A 16839-nucleotide genomic window follows, 5' to 3' on the forward strand; every position below is an offset into this window, starting at 1 on the left:
TCTGAAAACTACATATCCAATAAAATGAATTTTCATTAACATTCATTTTATTGGATATGTAACTTTGTCTGTGAAGATAAAAGTCAACGGATAAGCCACAAATAAAATCTATTTTAGTACCTCAAATCACATATCAAATGTTAGCCGCCTTCCTCCTATGGGAATTTGAACTTACACAACCCTTTTGTTCGTGAACGGTAGAGAAGATCTAGTTACTTCCACAGAAACAGAACATATATTTAAGGTTTCCTTTGTGTGTGTGTGCATACTTAGGCATCTCACTGGCTAACTGCAAAGTAATTTATACAAAAAATAAATTGGAGGCAGTTGTGAGGCCATGAGTGAACAAGTTGAAATGACAAAGGTATTTCCAGACACCATGTACTTTCACATATATCCTTTGTGCACAGAGAGGTGTTTACCATCTATGCATTTTTGTATTTCTGTTCCTTCTATATTTTAAAGATTCTCTTTTAACCATATGCTTTGTTTGTGTTCATGAATGTTTAATTTCATTTCTAGCTCCAGGTGATTTGTCCAAAGGCAAATTTCAAACTCTAAAAATCATTTGGATAACATTTTCCACTTTCTAAAGTTTTTTATATTTTAAAATTAATTCATATTCTGTCAATGATGTCTACTTCTTTTATATGAATCATGTTTTTCTCTTTTCCCATTGCATATGCATTTTACTCTAACGTAAGTTTTTCCAGCAACATTTTAGGCATAACATTTATCCTTCTGTGTCATCATACTGCTTCAATTTCAAACAATTTCTGCTTTCAAGTTTGAAATGTTAGCAGTACGTGTGACCTCCATGCACACTCAGTGACGTGTTTAGAGAAGAATATTGAAAGAAAGTGGTCAGAAACATGTAAAAATTTTTTAAACTCTCCCAGGGTTCACACAAAAAAATTACTCCTCCCTCCAAACTTTTGATAAAAGGATGAAAATACTTAAAGGTGCATAAAAATTGCAAAACCATCTCCATAGTGCACGCAATTACAAATAATTGGAAGCCAATGACCAGACATATTCATTTTTGACCAAACTGTCATATTGAGCAATGTGTCATTATGATCAATTTGTCACATCAGCCAGTTTATTTTAAACCGATTCACCTGTAGTTTCATAAAATTGTTCTGCACTGAAATTTAAAAGCCCCTAGGAGAGAAAACTCTATTCAAAGTGTATGCTCAGAAAACCTGCCAAGGAAAAGTACATTTTTTTCCTTGACCCTGAGTTCTGTTCCTTTGGGGCATCCAATAATTATTGGTGCCGCGTATTCTAATTTAATGAGTGATTTTAATTTTGACCAGCATTTAACGTGGACGTGTGGCATGTAAGGACCTCAAAAGTACCAACTTTAAAAGACTTTAGAATTAAATATGTCTAAGATATATCAGTGAGTAAAAACAAGATGCAGAAAAATAGGAGTAGCATGATTGTACATCACTACAAAATAAAACAAATCAATACAAAAGTCTGCCATTTTATGACAAACCCCTAAATAAATGGGATTCGGGGAAAGAAATGGTAGGAACTCTCGCTTTTGGGATCCTGAAAAGAACACGAAAATAACCAGATCTGAGCCAAAATATGTTCATAGATAATAACAAATAAAGGAGTCTAATCACAAGGGAGGCAGATTTCAGAACACAAAAATCCAAAAAATCAAAGACAAGAATTGTTTAAATCATTTCAGGTGTACGGATATCTAAATAACTAAATAATAAAGCACTTAAGGAGAGTGAATGCATCACACAAAAATAAGGTACTCTGGAGCCACATTTATCTCAGCAAACCAAGGAATGAATACATGATTTAAGGAAAGCCTACTCCTCAGGAAAGCTGAGGTTCAAACATGATCTCACAGGACAAATACACATGGAGATGGAAACCTTGTGGGGCAAGAAACAAGACAGTTAATATCGTCGGCCCAGGTGAGGGACAATGGAGGTATACAAGAGAGATGCTAAGGAAACAAACAGTAACAGCAAAAATCCCTAGGAAGGAAAATGGGAGTGTGCAGACCAGAAGGATCACCTGCTATCAGGTGGATAGGTGAAATCACATGGGCCTAGGTCACAGCACAATAATTCTGCACCTAACGGAGATATGTGTGTGTGTATATGTACGTATAAATATATATATATTTAATACATAATTCTTTATAGTTTATCCCTTTTAACAAAATAAGATACAGACTCTTCGTTAGCATTTTTTGCATAAAACATCTGATTTTCAAAACTGGATTCCTACCAAAAAGAGTTCTCACATTTCCCCACTTTCTGGTACCCAACCTCTAAGTCAGCACCACGTACATTGCTTTCTGCCACGGCAGCCCCTTGAGGGGCTTTTCTGTGTGAGGAGAATCCTAGCTGCTGTGCTAAACATGCATCAGGGTCTGAGTGGCTTTAAAAACACACTGGCGACCTTGCTGTTCAGACACTGGCAGCCCAGCGAGGGCTGAGCGTGACCCGGCCTCTGTGGCTGCAGGCTCTCACCAGCCCCCGGGCGACTCCAGAACCACCTCTCCTGCCCTAGGTCCCAGGCCCTGAGCGTCTTGGGCCCGCTGCTCTTCCTCTCAGGCCGCGTGCCCCACGTACCGTGCCCGCTGCGGCCTCTGACCTCTCCGGCACTCACTCCTCTGGTGGGGCCGGTGGCTTTCCATACTTCAGGTGCATTCCAACACGCGTGGCTCCCCGAGTCCTCTGATCCCACCCCACCACCCTCCACAGTGACTCAGACATTTCTCCGTCACTCAGGGTGGGCTCTTGGAATCTCCAGGCTCCTAAGGGCCACGCTCTCAGTGAGTCTGCACAGTCCCCTGGGTCCCTGTCAGACTTAATGTCCCAGCAGAGCTCACCCAACGAGCTCCTGCTCGTCCACTCCACACCAGTGTCGTGGGTCCTTCACTGACAAGCTCCAACGGCCTTCAGACACCCTTGGCTGGCTCCCCACAGACTCGGGATGCCAGGCCAGTCCTGGGGCAGGTCCCAGGGAGACCCCCAGCGGGGAGCATGGGAGGCCTATTTGATGACACAGGGGACACACGAATGAATGCACGGCCCAACAGGAGTCACAGCCGGATGGCAGGGGCCCTGTGGGTCTCAGAGCCAGCCTGGTGCCAGCCAGCCAGCCCAGAGCAGTGGGCCAGCGCTTGGGCGTCCGTGTCTGGCCCAGAGAGCAATGCGGGGCTCCAGCTGCAGAGTCTATAGTGAGAGCAGGTTCCAACCCCGAGCCCAGCAGTGAGGAGCCACGGCTGGGTCACAGAACGGCTGTGTGCAACGGGCACCCGCCCACACCTGAGCTAATGTCACTCCCCCTGATCCCAGACATGAGTCAGGAGAAGCAGGTGAGCCAGGACCCTGTGGCTGGGAGGCTCTGTGGTAGGAGTTCCACTGAATAAATTACCCACAGGGCACTCATGCAGACTGAAGAAAACCGTTCTAAACCAGGTTTTAATGACAGATTTAGTCCTCATTATTGCTTATCTCTCATTAGGGAAGTGGGGCTTTTTGTGAAAATGAAGGAAGTTTAGAGCCCCGACGCTTTCATATTTATTCATAGTCTTATTTTCCTAAATAGCTTTTCCTGAGATTCTTTTGTGTTCATTAAGAGGAGGACGCTAAATATTTAAAACGAGCGTGTTTCAGTACCGAAGTCTCCGGCATCCATTCCAGCCTTCCTTCATGGATAAAAGCACACACTTTGGGGAATCGCCTCCCGAGCCAGGGATGGTCCCTGCCTCGGAAAGCCGTTTACCCTGCCAGGTGTTGGCTGAGGAACCCACATCAGTCATTACAGGTTTTCCCAGCAATTGGCAGGTGACGAGCTCAGTGATAAATTAGGGGGGATTTATTCCATGGATGCGAAATAGAGATGTATACCCGAGAAGACAAGCAGTCTTCTGATGTACAACCATGGGGGAAGGACAGCGGAAAGACGTGCATATCGAATGGTATAGACCGGAGATGGAGGAGTCTGGGTCCTTAGTGATAGAATCGGGAGGCTGAATCTAAGAAGCGTGAAGCCCACCCAACTTCTGAACTGTCGGTATGTCCTACTGTTTAAGTGATGTTGTTATGCGGAACCGGAAGCTTCCCATAGATACACACTGACATGGAACATCCATTTATGATGTCCATGAGGCCGGTGGTTCCTTTCGAGTTCGTGTTCTGTCAACTAGAAGACTGGAGAGACTTTCAGCCCCGATGCTTTAACATCGTGGACTGCCGGCCCTGAACTAGGGCACGGTCACCACAGCCCTGGCCTCTCAGCCGTGGATTCTGCGCGTCACGGTCCTACTGTAAAGAACAGTGAAATGGCCTCCTTACTGAATTTCTTGTGATCAAAGGAAAATGGGCTTCTTCAATGGTGGGACAAGGTGTGTCCCAGGAAGGGAGAATATTCTGCGCTGACAAACTAACAACAATCTTCGGACCCTCCGGGGTGGGTTCACAGATTACTGTTAGAACATTTTTTTAAAAAAGAAAATGGTTATCATTTAATGACATCACTCATAATTTTCATTCACATCGCTTGCTAAAAGCCTGCAGCACAAGTGCAACCTCTTCAAACACCTCCATGCGGAACTAATCTGGAAATATACTGCTGGCTAGAAGTCAACTCTATAAGGCATTGTACAAACAAAGGATATCAGGAAAAACGTTCTAGAAATCCAATATACCTAATTATCTTTAAAAGAAACAGGAAGGCAGGAAGGACCCAGAGAAACATTTTTTTCCTTTACTAGTGCTAGGAAATAATTATATACATTTTTGCTGAAATGCTCCTTTACTTTAGTTTCTCTTTTGCTCATTAGTGCTGAGTAAACTACATGCCTAAAAGAAATGTAGGTGATTGCTGATAATATGTTGTTCACTTCACCTTGTAGCTAATTTATTGTGACGTATGCAAAATGACATGTCAGCGAGGAAATGAGTAAAGACAAAGATTCCCAAAGGACACACTACCGTTATCCTGCTGACTTCTCTCCACTCGAGACACTGAGCCGCTGGTCAAGTCAAGCGACCTTTGTGTTTAGATAATCCTGACCTTCAAACTTGCTTTCCGTGATAATATCTGCCTTCAGGATCTATCTGCACAGGCGAAGCACATCCGAATCCTGAGTTCTAGAATTCTGACCTGAGCTTCTAACAGCTCCCTTTGCCACTTCCACTGTTCCCTCGGGATTTACTCCAGAAGAACGTGGATATTTTCTTAAAGCTATTGAGATACTGAGAATTATATCAACATGATTAGTGTCTAATAAGACGAAAACTAAAACAGACAAGAGGTGCTCCATGTGCAGCGGAAGAAAACACACCATGTGCACCTGAGAGAAACAAGGCCCTTCAAGCCGCTACGGTGACATCACTCAATCTGGGGTTTAACTCGCATACATGAGTCTTTCATTTAGTTTTACTTCTAGATTACAAGAGTTCTTCTAAGCACATCTCTAAATAGTCCCTTAGAGCTATAAGATTACGTTATTCTGAGAACCTATCAACAAAATATAAAAAATGTATGAACGGCAAGTAAACAGTCACCCCCGAGGGGTACCTGTGAGAGCTTGTGGGTCCAGCGGGGGGAGCCTGGGTGCTCCCATCATGTTCCATCAACTGAAAATGAGCCACACCCCGAGACTTAATCTATATTTTAGTAAATATTACTATATTGCTCCCATTATCTTCTTTAAAAAAAAAAATAAAAATGCCACAACTCATTCTCCTATTGTCCAGTTGTGTTTTCTGTGGCTTTGAAATTTTCCCCTTGACTTATTATTTCTAACAACTCAAAAGTAAATCCCTTTTAAAATTAATTCTATTTTAATTGGTTAAGAATCTCGGAACTTTCTTCATTTTGGGCAATCTGAATCTGAGCCTCATCTTGCCATCCGCTGATGAGGGAGCGAGGAGGGGCTGAGAAGGTTTTTCTGTCTCTGCCAAGACGGGACGCGGTGATGCCATGGCCAGCCGGGACAGTGGGGCGAGGCACAGAACGGCAGGGTCCCTGCAAATGGCCACGGGCAGCCGTCGGGGGCAAAGCTCGGAAGTGCACTCCATAGATGTGAAAATCCTGAAAAATTTTAAAGTAGCTCTTTTTCCCAAATAACAGACAGATGCTCAGTCTGTGGCAGCTGAGAGACGCGCTCGTGAGGCAGGTTATTTGTGATGGCTCATCTCGCCAGAATTAGGTTCGGAGGAGAGCTCACGTTCAGACACACATGACTCTCCGATCCCATCTCCCTGCAAAAGAAAGACTCTCTTTCTGGATAATTTAATATTTTTCTCCTCCCCCAAAAGATCACAGACATTTATTTCTGACATTTTTTGTTGCATAATATGTTATATAGGCTTTGCTGTTGTAGCATTTTAAAATGGGAATTATTTCCAATAATATAGCTTAGATGATCCTTTACACATATTTACTATATACAGTTTATGTCTAAATTACATTTAAATTATTATCATGAAAAATGGAAATCCTTTAACTACTCAGCTGGCATTTGCAGGTTCTATGAAACCAATAGCTGTATCTCCAAATTGTTATAAGATCTAAGAGCAACTGCTAAATATTTTTTGTTTTAAAATGTGTTGTTTGTATTGTAACTTTTGTTATGTAAATTTTGCATTTAAAATTTTGAAATTGGATCAATTTAGACTGTATAATATGTATCTGTTAAGTATTTATGATTAAGTTAATTTAAAAAACCCTCTTCACCCAAACCACAAAAAAGAGGGCTGCTTATATATAATTCTTGGCTTAGTAATAATTAGTAATGTCTACAGCATCCCACGTCTGAATCCACGGGTAACACTTCGTATCTTGTAAGTCACTGGTAAAACTTTAGTCTAATGAGTAACTTCCACGGGTAAGGATCTTTATGTTGACGTGAATATTGAACAGAACTCGGGTCCTACTCACCAAGGTACTTTAACGTTGCTCTGACAACAACCGACATGCATCCTGCCCTTGTTCAGCTCAGCTTGCTCAGGGCCAACTTGCAGCATGCACTGAGGTCTCTCACAAACGGTCTTTCAACTCCCAGTACCTACCCCCTCGGAAGTGAATTCACACCAGCGATCACTCATCGGCCACTAAACAGACGGGAGCAACTCTTGGTTACTATCGATCTGATCAGACATGGAGCAGCAACTTAACTGTGTAAAACCGCCTTCTTACATTATTTGTTCTTCAGATGCACTCATGTATTGTTTTAGTAAAAGATACAGAGTTCTGGCAATTTCCACATTGTTTTAACAATCATCTCGTGTTCCGTTGAGTTTTTCATTGCCTTAAGTGCATATTGACTCCAGTAAAACTAAGGTCTTAGAGCTGTAATCTAAAAGTATGGTTGAATACAAAGAATTTTTGTAAGAAGGTAGTTTTTTCCTCACTGCTAGTGGACAATATAGCTGGAATTGAATCATGTAGAAACACCTACTACAATCTCTGATTTGTATTTCTATAACACAGTGCCGCATCGAAAACATTTGTTTGTAGATTCTGATTACAGCTATAAAACGGCGCATTCCACGCAGGACCGGGCCATACAGTAAGGATAAAAACTATTAGGATTTACCCGATTACAGCCAATCCTCATTATTTAAGAATCCTATATTTGTGAACTTACCTACTCACGAAAATCTATCTGTGCCCCCAAATCAAGGTGCTTTCGGATTCCTTGTGGATGACCCCAGAGCACACACTTTGAGGCCCTGGCACCTCCAGGCCTAGCTGAGGTCACGGGGTCAGGCGGGCTGCAGGGCAGGCTGCCCCAAAGTACACCACAATGGCACGCTGGCTATTTTGAACTGTGGTCACCCGAGAAGCAGGAGGAGCGGGAAGAGCCCTCTGAGTCTCTTCTTTCCCCAAAAGCAAGAAATAAATCTCCATGACAGGTGCCCTCCGCTCCTGAAGACTGAGCCAGCCTCATCACAAGTTATAAAACCCAGAGTCGAAAAGGTGTGCGTAAATGAACCCCGTAAGGCCTTTGCTCACGTACGAGCCAGGCCCAAAGCGGGCTTAGAGCCCTCACTGAGGAACATGCAGACCTGCATAGCTGATGAGCGCTGGCTTTCACTGTCCTCAGTTCCTCACGGATTCATTGCTTCTTGTCTCAAAAGTGTAAAAGGTGCTCGGTGTGATCACTTCTTTGAGCCTCATTTTGTGATCTGAGCATCATATCGGGATTTTTCCGTGCACACGTAGTAATTTTTTCTCTCCTGTTAACCTGGTCCTGTGTCAGTTGTATTATTTGATAACTAGCCCCGCTATAAGAACTGAAGAAAGATTGGGTGGGGGAATAGAGCCCGCTTCCCCCCAAGGCAAGGTCCTGGCCGCTGGTTTCAGCTCTCCTGCTATACACAAGGATCCTTTTGGGTCTTTAGAGCCATGTTTTCACATTTTTGAGGGTTTTGTTGGTGATTGCACTGTTTCAAATGGCCCAGGTACAGCACTGAAGGGTCTAGTGGTCCTGCCACAAGAAGGCTGGGACTTGCCATACGGAGAACGCGGGTGTTGGAGAAGCTTCACGGGGAACGAGTGACAGTGCTGTCCCCTGTGACTTCAATAGTAAAGTCTCCCTGACGTATATTAAACGAGGCGTCTTTAAACAGAAAGTCACACAGGGCACGGCCGTGCATTGATCAGCTGATGAACACTCTGTGAGCAGAGGCTGACAAGCGCCTCCGCCTAGATTTCTTCTAAGAACAGTGGTTCAGTCAGCGTCTGCGGTGACTGTACAAAACTTAACTGCTGCCGCTAGCGAGACGTTGCCACAGCTCTCGTCAGATACTGGCATTGCCCCCAAGGAGAGTGGCACCTTTAGATGTCAGGGGTTATCGTGAGGTCGATGCACACAAAAGAGGAATAGATGCCGATTCAAAAAGGGCCCGACTCATGCCATAGGTGTCTGTATCACGGGCAATGTGGCCTTTTTCTGGGATTCTCCTTTGTTTGCTGGGGACTGGCTATTCATTTACACAAATATTACATACATGTGATTGTTTTCTTCAAAGGTTTCTATAATAAATACTTTACAAAGATCACTGTCAATCTATTTGCAAAGAATTTGGCTCTTTAACCAACATTATTTCCTCAACTACATACACACTTTTGCACAGTGACTTTTCTCGAACCCCTGCTATGAACACTGAAAACCACCCCAGGACAGAGAAGCACATGGGTAAGTAGGAAAGACGGGCTGTCTCAGCATTTACAAAAGTCGCGTTTCTAACACCCACTTAGGTCAGGGAGGAGCATCAGATGAGCTGTGGCCTTACCACACAGAGGGGTGAGCACCACTTCCTCCTGCTTTCAATGCTTCAGTTCCTTGATTCAGGCCAATACAGTCCTTTCAGAATTATGTGGAGAATAAATAAATATATACATATACATATGTATATTTTTTAACTGCTGAAGCACAAGCTATATTTCAGATGCTCAGGCTCCTGCATTAGCAACATGAAATTATTTCAGCACAATAAAATTTCTGAAATTTTTTGGTTTTTTTTCAGTCCAAGAAAAAAACAATCAGTAATTTTAGATACAGTTGAAATACTACCCAAATCTATAAGGTTTTAGAGTATCTCTTAAAGCAACGCACACGCCCCAGTGCCCAAAGCGGAGGGCAGACAGCCTTGTCTAACAGCCTTGACACAGTCTTCGTAAGTGTTCACTGACGCCTAGTCATACTTCACCAGCAGATTTGCACCCAGTCTGCAAATGTGCTTTCACTTGAACTCAGCGGGGAGTCTCAGAAGATATAATCCATAGAACTGTGCTGCCATTGAATTGCAAAGAATGAAAGAAATAAACCGAATAACAACATTTGATCAGAATGTGCTCCTTTGAAGGGAAAACTTTTTACAGTAGGTTGGAAAATGAGGTTTTGGCCTCGATTATTCTTTGATCACATTAGCACCCAGGAAGCGAGAAGTCTAAACCCACGGGAGGCCTCGGGCTTCCCCACGAAACGAGCGTATTGATCTCTGCCTTGGGCTGAGCAGATGGATGAGGGTCACGGCCCGTTTCGCCAGGGATCAATGCCATTTGACTCCATCACTTTCCAAGCAATAAATACCCTGGTGTAACTGATGCTGTTACCTCAGTGTCTTTTATATTTACATTCTGAACACAATGCCGACCTACGAAATGCTCAACATTCTGGTCCCAAAATACAGTAATTGAAAGAGGTGACTTTTTTTTTTTTTTTTTAAATGCAGAGCTGCCAGCACCAGTATGGAAATGATAAAAAGCCTTTCTGGGTTCCTGTCAGGAGCCCCAGCTGGAGATCGCTGTGGTCAAAGCTCCTGAGAAGCCCTGGGCAATGACACCAGGAAGTGTTCCATATAAAACCTTAGCTAAGGCGTGATCCATCTGGCGCCTGCCTGAGAGCAGACTTCCCAGAGAACCAAACAGAGCCCCGCTGCCTCTCGGTGGTACCCTAAGGGCCCTGCACCTCCCAGCTGTTACATCCGCGCTTGCGGGAATCTCACCCGTGCAAGCTTTCTGGTGCCAGAAATCAGACGGTTCTGATTTATGGGATTTTAGCGCATGACCCCCATGAGACAGGTAGATTTTAGCCTCTATGGCCACAGGACTTAATAAATAAATGCCTTCCTGGTGAATGACCATGCTGAGGAAAGAAGCGCTCTCTGAGCAAAGAGAGCTCCTCTGGGGCTTTGTTTTATCTTTTGAAAAGTGCAATTTTGTTTTGCGTCTCTTTTGAGAGGATGGAATTCCTGATTGAGAGCTAGTTGACTTTCTATTCCCCTTCTCTGCTCCCTCATCTTTGAAATGGTGGAAGAACTGGCATACATGCCGTCTCTTCGCAGTACTTCCTGATGTCCTGGAAACGCCCCCGTGCTGAACACCAGACAGGACAGACATATTGTGAATGACATATGGATAGGAAGAGACTACAGAAAGCACTGCTAGCCCACGTGTCACATATTTAGCTTTATGTAATTACAAGTCTGTAGCATCTAGTACTTAGGAAGCTTAGGTCTAAAATCTGTTCAAATAAGCATGAAGCTCAAAATCACAACAATCAGCCACATTATTGAGCATATGCCAATCACTGATTTGCAAATCTGGAACGTCTATAAATTATTTAAACCTTATTTACTGTGCAAAATACTACACTTTGGTGTATCACAAAACTGGTAGCTAACGTGTGTAGGACATGTGAGCACAGGCACTTGCCAAGCCCTTTGCATAAATAATGTCACCTATTCTGTGACAGTAACTTTAAGGCTCGTACTACAGCTACCTCCAATCTACAGATGTTGCACTTGGGACCCAAAAGGGTGAAGCCGTTTGTCCGATTTACCATCACCGGGTAGAAATGGGATTGATTTTTGGACACAGGTGCTTTGAAAAGCGAATAATAAATAGACCTAAATTCCACCCTCTAGGTTGCAAATTTCAATCTCAAAAATGATCCAAAGTTATGTGGACTAACTCAGCAAATTACAGATGATCTTTTGCAATTCCCGTCAGATGCTGGAATCCCTTGAGTACCTTCTTGGAATGCTTTGAATTTTTATACATCCCCAGGTTGTTTATTCGTGTGCAGTTCATCCTTACACATTCCTCTTCAGCCTAGCAAATGTGTGCCGAAGAATCCCACTTCCGTGTGATGCCCTTGGTCTTCCAACTTTTCACCTGAGACGTGTTCCATAGACAGAGCACTTCAGCCTCCTCGCTGCAGCTTTTGAAAACACTAGATGACTGGATGATACTTGGCACTCATGTACCCAGGAAGAAAATGCCATGCTGATCCCCCATCAGAACTGTCAGAAATTGTGGGCGAGTTGAAACTAGGCACTTGGCTTACAGGGAATGAGCTCGTTAAGACACCGCTGTGACCCCTTTCACACTCCTGGCCTCAAGACGATGCTCTGGGCTGGCTGCACTGTCCTCTCCTTGCTGGTGGCCTCAGCAGTAACTTGGGCAGTCACTGCAGCACAGAGGCTGGATACGGGGTGCAAGTGTACAAAGGCACGGGGACAAGGTTATGTGTTTGTCTACAGAGGCAGAAGAAAGCTAAGTAGCAATAAATAATCCTGTTCAAAGGAAGAGGGTGGCTGCAGAGGCTACATTTGCTATACAGTGGAGAACAAGATAGTAATAGTTAATACTTGTCTTAATAAGAGTAACCCTTTGCTACCCGGGCTTTTGCACTGGTGGGGACATCTCTTTCTATTACTGTTTGTTATTACACGCTGATGAAATAAAACTTATTTGTGAATCAACACTGACAATGGCATATCTGATAGAAAGACAATGACTCAGAAAGTCTCTAATTTCTTGTCCAATAAACACATGATTCCTTGGGTAGTCGTAGTAACAGGAGTATTAGTGTGGATAGTTGTTTTAAAACTTGGTCTATGAACCAAACATTTCCTAAAAAGATTTCCACGTAGTTTTTGTCAGTTTTTTGTTTTGTTTTCTTTTGTTTTTTTAATTTAGAAAAATGTGCAATCAGACAAGTCAAGAGAGTGACTGAGTCCTCCCCTGTGGAGATGCTGGCCTCAGCATAGGACAGGGCTCTAAAATGAGTCTCACTCGTTACTACATGAAATGAGTTGAACTTTTGACATCAGATGAGTAAGCTGTAATATTTCAATTAGTTTACAATAGGACATTATATAAAGTATATTTCTCCAGAATTTCTTAAGGTCTTTCTTTCGTTGATTTTTTTTCCTATTTTTTTTCATTATTTCCTAGCATATTTTCCATTCAGCATTTCTTCTTTCGAAGTCCAAATACTTAAAAAGATTATGCATATACATAATCTTTTAACGTAAAATCTGCTCTGTTAGCTGTAAAATTAATTGTACAGGATATAATCAGTGGCCAGCATTTCATTCTTCTCCATAAAAATCATGGAAGGTTAAGAGGAAACATAAATGGGTCATAGATTGGTTTTCAGTGTTTGCATTTGAATAGTATATATAAAAAGTTACGCAACAGGTCTTTACCTGTTGGGAGTCTACTTTCATAACATTTCAATATTTAAGAAGGAATAATCTTTGTAAAAATTTTGCTGTGTCACGTGAATGTTGGTGTGGGGTTAGCCCCCAACCATCCCTCCCTGTCAACCCCAAATTCCTCCTTCAAAGCCGAGCTTAAAACTCAGTTCTTTCCTTGTAGGACTCCTCACCTAACATGCAGATAACTGTTGGATTCTCAGATCTTCACTTTGTAAGAAATTGCTGCAAATTCTGGATTTGTTGTTTTATGGCATTTTGCACACTATTTCAAGAATTCATGTTACTATGGTCATAAAGAACAGAAAACGTACTTTCAAATTACGTTATATCGGCTGCATAGTAACATGCTGTGCCTCGGGGAAGCCGGAGCTCTATAAATGTTCTTTAAATAACCAAAATCTATTTTCTGCCAGGAGCATGCTGTTTAGAATTTTTCTGAATCAATCATTTCCCCCAAGAAATCAAAAACTCATCAATGCAAGAGACTTACCCAGATGATAAATATAACAGTTGTGCAGAGAAAACAACATGATGACTAACAACCTGAAAATCTGCCCTGAAGCTTTCTAGCCCATTCGAATTATTAACCAGCTCTATATGAGCTGGGCAAAAATCGGTGCGAGCCTCCAGGGTTTGATCCTTGCCCCCAGGTCCATTTAGCAGGGCGTGTGCAGGCCTAATGGGCAGCTCAGGAAGAAAACCATGCAATCAATTGTTTCAGTTCAGTCTGATTCGGTCCCAGACACAGAGCTGTGCACTAAGGGTGCTTCTTTCACTTTCTTTCTGAACAAACATCACTCCTTTGACAGAAAAGAAGCAGGTATTACATTTTTATTTTGCTACATTCTGTTAAACTATTAGCAGTGCTATGAGATCAAATGGCAGATCTGGAAGGAATGTTGTTAAATTGAATCCAAACCAAGTTAAAATATACAACTTGCATTATAATTATGTAGTGACCTTTTTTCTCTTCTACTCTTGAATGATTTCCTTAAAGTCAAAATGTTAATTATATTTTTGCCCTAACTCAGTTTTATTTCTTATGATAATTGAGATGATAAGGAATAGGACTATTTATTTTTCCAAATTAGGAAGAGATAGAATTTATACACAAAATGTGAGAAAGAAAAAAAAATTAATTTGGGCAATAATTGAAAAGACATACTTGGAGTTCAGATTTTGGTTTGGGTATAGAAAGCAGGGCAGGTCATTATTCCCATACTCCCATTGTAAAAACTCGGGGGAAAAATATACATTAAAACAAAACAAAAAATAATGCATCTAAGAGCTTTGTTTGCAAAAATATTCTAAACTGACTGATGCTCAAACAGCTAGCAGAAATTGGTGGCTGCCCACCTGCATGGGGTGTTTTCTAGTAGAGGTGGAGGCTGTGCCTGTAATTGGTAAAGTGACTCTTCAGGGAAGGAAGAACCAGGCAGGGACATTAATGCCATCTCATCTGAGGTGGCCACAGGGACATGGAGGAAATCCAGACTCTCAGCTGTCCTCCCTGATGCTGGTTCTCTGCCATAGGCTTTGCGTGCCAATGAGATGACAAAGCAGACAGATGTCACTCTCTAGGGGCCTCGACCTTAACACCCTGCATGGTGCAAAGCACACAGGACAAAGATTTCCATCATGCTTTTGAAAATCAAGACATAAAACAAATCTTGCCACCAAATTATTAGAAGCCGAGGGTCAGGCAAAATTAAGTAAAGTTGCAACTAAGCTCTAGTCCAGATAAATTCCTGTTTGACTGGCCCGCATCCAGGTTGCCTGATAGAGAGAAGAGCTTGCCCTTTCCAGGGAAAAATGTTCCACAGGCTTATATGGCTTGTTTATACAAAATGTCTGGTACACATAAAACATTTCAAGACATGCAAAGAAAACAAAGGGAAAGTAGGGTCAACTGACACAAACACAGAAGCTCAGATGTGGGAATTAGCGCATGTGTATCTAAATTCACCATTACTAAGATGAAAAGACAGAGGATTTAAACAGAAATGGAATTTGAGATATGCTAGAACATTTACAACAACATAGAGATCCATTCTATGTGTGATAAGGTGAATTAGGGGTGTATCAGGTGAGGTTCACAGCCGACGGGACACAGCAGAAGATAGGATCAGTGAACTGCACGTCAGGAGAAATTATGCAAAGTGGAGCAAAAATGATATTAAACAGAACAGAATGTGGGGGACCTGTGGACACCATTGTGATGAAATCGACTGTGAAATCGGGCCGTCGTGAAAAGATGAAAGAAAAAAGAAGCAAAAAGTATTTGAGGAGGGCAGAAATGTTGTGAATAAATATTCAAAAAGCACAGGAGAACCCAATCCACCTACTACGTTTAAAATGCATTAAAATTAAAATAGTTCACTCATGAAAACATCATTAAGCGGGACAGCAAGACAGCGGCGCCAGCGGTGCTGGGGGCCGTGTAGGGGCGCCTGGGGCAGAGTTCCAGGAATTTTTCTGTCAAAAGTTCTAAGAGCAGGACAATCAAAAATGGTGGTTTTCTTCTCAGTACCAACAGGAAGTGGGTACAGTTTTCAAACCTACACGTTGATGTTCCCAAGGATTTGACCAAGCCTACAACAACCATTTCTGGTGAGCCAGACTCATTACATAAGCCTGTCAGTTTTAGTAAAAGGCCACGATAAGGCTAGATTGGACAGTTATGAGTGCTTTGCCGTGCTTGCTGCTAAAGAATTCAGTATCTCTATTAAAGTACATGAACCTCCAAGGAAAATAGAGTGATTTACTCTTCTCAGATCAGTGCATATTTTCAAGAAGCACCGAGTTCAGTATGATCTGAGTACTCTTTACGGATGTTTAGAGTTACAACCTCTAACTGGAAGTACAGCAGATGTCTGCGTGGAATACATTCAACGGAATTTACCTGAAGGAGTTGCCATGGAAGTTACAAAGACAAAATTAGAATGGTTACCAGAACACATCAAAGAGCCAATCTGGGAAATGATACCACAAGACAAGGAAGAAAGCAAGTCATAAAGTCTGAGGAGACCACTCGGGCCAGCTTTCGGAATGAGAGTGGGCCAGGCACGTGTGAAGAAACGGAGAGCGCTTTCAGCTGAGACAACGTTGAGTTCACTGAACTGCTGTGTTGTCCACATGTCCTGATCAGCTGAAAGCAGGGGAAGGAACAGTAATGATTCAATGGACTACAGTGAAAGGACTACTTTATCTGTTCTTTTATACATTCCTTTATCATTTCAGTTCTGATCTTAACAAGTGTGAGCAAACATTTTAACTACTAAAAAAAAAAAAAGAAAAAAGAAAAGAAACATTATTAAGAAAGTGAAAAGGCAAGAAGAGGGCTGGGAGAAAATACTTGCAATACACATATATCTGACCAAGATTCATACCCAGAATGTAGGCAGGAATTCCTCTGAGTAAATCAGAAAAAGCCAACTCAGTTCGAAACAGAGCAAAGACTTGCACAGGCATGGAAAATAAATAAAGACGGTATCGGGATGTTCGCTAAGTGAGCCATTGTTACAACTACTCAGCCTGTTTACTGCTTGGTATAAAATGGTATATAAAAGATACTTATCCACCAGTTTCTGAGTAAATTATCTTTTGACATATCATGACAACAAGGTTCACAAATGGACCCTAATTTTGAGGAAAACTAAAAACATATGTTCATTTTAAGGGTAAACACAATTTAATGGAGAAGTGTCTTATCCTCTAGAAAACTGTTGCTCTGATAATTCATACATAGGTAATGAATTATTTTCACAAGTAGATAATGGTGAATGCTGTGTCTCTGCTCCTGCTATCAACTCAAAAACAAACACCATAT

General features: G+C 42.1%; 1 pseudogene; it reads left to right on the forward strand.

Moving 5' to 3' along the window:
- The window catches only part of LOC117037853 (28S ribosomal protein S10, mitochondrial-like), a 38319-nt pseudogene extending 22294 nt beyond the window's left edge, over window positions 1-16025 (forward strand).
- Window positions 16026-16839: the final 814 nt, after the last annotated feature.

The sequence above is a fragment of the Rhinolophus ferrumequinum genome, chromosome 18 (genome assembly GCF_004115265.2).
Source record: "Rhinolophus ferrumequinum isolate MPI-CBG mRhiFer1 chromosome 18, mRhiFer1_v1.p, whole genome shotgun sequence".
NCBI lineage: Eukaryota > Metazoa > Chordata > Mammalia > Chiroptera > Rhinolophidae > Rhinolophus > Rhinolophus ferrumequinum.